The sequence below is a fragment of the Poecilia reticulata genome, linkage group LG9 (assembly GCF_000633615.1).
Source record: "Poecilia reticulata strain Guanapo linkage group LG9, Guppy_female_1.0+MT, whole genome shotgun sequence".
NCBI lineage: Eukaryota > Metazoa > Chordata > Actinopteri > Cyprinodontiformes > Poeciliidae > Poecilia > Poecilia reticulata.
In genome coordinates, this window is record NC_024339.1 from 10,407,130 (window position 1) to 10,410,645 (window position 3,516).

Sequence of the window (3,516 nt, forward strand, 5' to 3'; positions counted from 1 at the left end):
ACTGCAAAACAGTCTGCAATTATAGACTGTGCCAGGAGTCTCACGAAGTCAAACAAAGTCAACTACAAATATTTCAAACATTATTCACAGAAAAGAATGTGTTTTTATTTATTTTACTTTACCAGGGAGGTGGCAGAAAGGTAACTCCGTCTCTTACTCCAACCGAAGTCCAAAAGATAGATGTTCCAGGGTCTGGTTAGCGAGCTTGAAACGTCTGACCAGTTTTTGCGCTTCGCGAAGGTTCTTGTTCCCATGATGCAATGCGTAAAATGGGAAATACGGTACAAATACCTGTAAAACTAAAAAACGGAGAAATTCCTTCAAATTTCTACGGTACATTTACCCGTTTTTTTTACAGTTTTTGTTTTACAGTGCAGATTTTATTTTTATCTGTCATTATTAAGGATATTTTCATATAAATATATCAGTTTTTCTGCTGTACACTTTTTATTAAACCATTTTTTCTGAACTCAGTGTAAATCATTGTTTTCTATCTGAAAGTAGTGGTAGTCAAACTTGAGTTAATTGCAGGGTCGTTAATTAATTAATTGTGACAAATGCATTATAGAATCTTTATATTTTCAGCTTTTTTTTTGATAAACTGTGACAGAAAAATGATTCAGATTCAGTCTTTAAAATACTTTTTCTTTCATCAAAGGTTCCCAGGAGATTTTATCATTAAAGTTTTTAACTTTTAGAGAAAAATCAACTTTCAGATCCATTGTTGACAATGTGGTAAAAAGGTAAAAGATTTATTCAAAGTAGCTCAGAAAGACAGGAAAAAACGTACATAGTTCCTACATTTTTACAAGTTATAGTCTACATTTGGTTAAATACACAGAATTAAAGCATGTATGTACAAAAAGCTTTGCTGTTTGTGCATAAACATGTTGGAAGAAGTCTGATAAATGAGATCAACTGAGTCAAACACAGCAGATTGTAAGGAAAACAAAAAAGTCAGAGCGATAAAAACAGAAATGACTCGTCAGCGTCCTGCACTGAGGAGAACGACGGTGAACACGACGGTCTGGGCCGAACCTTCAGAGTTCAAGTGCTGCAGTGAGAAAAGATGCCAAGCTGAGGAGCAGTGGTTCTCCAACAAGGCTGCAATCAGAGATTATTCATCAGGAGTTCAGCGACCTGTGCAAAAGTCTTAATCTAGCTGAGTTTTCTTCGTATTTTCCTTCAAAGCAGCCTGACTTTCCCTGAAGCTTTCAGTCTTTAAAGAAGCAGTATTATGTATTTTTCAGCCATTTTATAGCACAATCAAGCAACCATGTCACAGTTGTTCTAAAAATGCAAAATATATCAAATATTACTTAAAATAGATTTGATTTAGTAATTTTAACACCTTGAAATTGGGTCTCTGTCTCTTTAAGAAACTCCTGCTCTTTCTGATCACAAGATGGCTCCTCTATTAACCCTTTAACAACCAGCATTTCATTGAGAAGCAGCTCCTTTAATGAGCTCAGTTAATAATTTGCTAATTGCTGGTGGCTAGTCTGAAGGAGCTGATTTGAGGCAGATGCTTGAAAACTTGTAAATTGCATCTCTGAGGAGGAACTGCACCTCATAGTTGGGGCTATATCGACCTAGACATTTTGCACAGCTGAATGGTTGCCATGGAGATTGAAGGATTTCACAAACATACATGAAAGAATGAAGGCAACATTCCAGGTTTGTTTCTGATGAATGAATAACATTATAGCTTGATGTAGAGTTCAAATACTGCCCCTTGAAAAGCAAATTTTTGGACTGCTTTTTTACTCCTGCACCTGAATTCAGATAAATTCATAAAAAAACAACTATCATTTATTGGTAAAATAAAATTTTTGTCCCTATAGAGGTCACAGGATGCTGCCTGGATGGAGTCACAATGCTGAAAGTTTGAGTCTAAAAAATTATGTGATTTCGCCATGAAAAAAACTAACTTGAGTAAAAACTTGTAAGCAAACTAATTCATAGACATTGGCTTTTTTGTTTCTCTTTAAAGAAAGTTAGCTGTTAAATTTTTCCCAAAATTGATTGTCTTTCTGCCACCCAGTAAGCTTAACACCGCTGTGATTACATCATGGATTACCTCTGCAGGGGCTGAAAAGTTAAAATAATAAATTTAAAATAAAGTTTTTTACTTAGTCAATCAAACATTTGCTACTTTTATTTTGAGAACCATAAAATAACATTTAAAACCAGATTAAGTGGGTTTTTTTTTCCCCCCAATGAAAACAGCTTGAGGCTACAATAATAAATGGAAAGTAAATGTCTCAAGACTTTTGCACAGGACTCTAGGTAAAATTTGTAGTTGATTGTCATTAAACAAAAAGCTAACAGTTAAAAAAAAATTCATTCTGAATTTCAAAATAACAATGTATTTATTGTTATTTCTCCAGTTGGATTCAGGAGAATATTTTTTTTTTTTAATTTTTAGCTTTTATATGCTTCTTAATTTCAGTTTACCAGAACTAGTTTACCACTAATTTGCCCAGTGGTGGAGAACCGCTGTGGTCCCTGAATGCATCACTGACTAACAGAAAACACAGAGCACCGTTTGATCGATATGCAGTGACGTCATCAGGGTCCGTTCTGGCCACTAGATGGCGCACTGCAGCTTCTTCTGCGACCATGATGTGAGAAGAGTGAGATCAGACATTAGCAGCTGCAGCAGGATCAACTTTTCTTATTATTTTAAATTTAAAAGAGGAAAATATTCCAGTTCAAATAGGAACATAAATAGATGAGGATCTGTGGTAAAAGCAAACAAAGTCACTCCTCTGTTGTTCAATTCATGTCCAAACTTGAAAAATTATTCAAATGTCTCCTTCTCAATCAGCAAAGACGTAAGAAAAGTGTAACAAACCTTTAGAGAAATAAATATTTACTCTTGTTTTTGCATCCCGGACCAGATTTTTTGCATATTTGTGACTCAGGTTGAAGGAGAAACACCGAACCCCAGGCGCTGATTAAATGCAACTTGATCTGTTTTCCTGTTTTTGGAAACCATGAATCACAAAAACAGAACATAAGAACTTCTACAGACAGAGGTTAAAATCAGTTGAAGCGGTACAAACAAAGCCACATGGATTCCCCGGGAAAATATAGAAATCTGACGTGCAACGGCTCCACGGTTAGACCTGAAGTAACCCTCTGCTGTTCTCTGGGTTCGCGTTTTTTCATGCTTGTTTTGAGGCAGGAAAAAACTGAAACAGCATCAGAGAGTAACATTTAAATGGTAATTTTTTAGATGCTTTGTTCTTTCAAGGCTGACAATGTCAGCCGTTAAAGCAACTTAGCTAATTAACTCAAACAACAACTAATTGAAAAACAAAAACAAAAAAAAAACAGGAGTCTGGTTTAGAACAGATGTTAATCTTTAGACCCAAGCTAGCTGGAGTCAAACTTTAGATAGCTTGTTGAAGACTCTGTAAAATTGCAGCAACTCTGCAATGACCTCAACAAGACTGCAAAGACCTTAGCAAGACACTGTAAAGACCTTAGCAAAACTCTGCAAAGACCTTA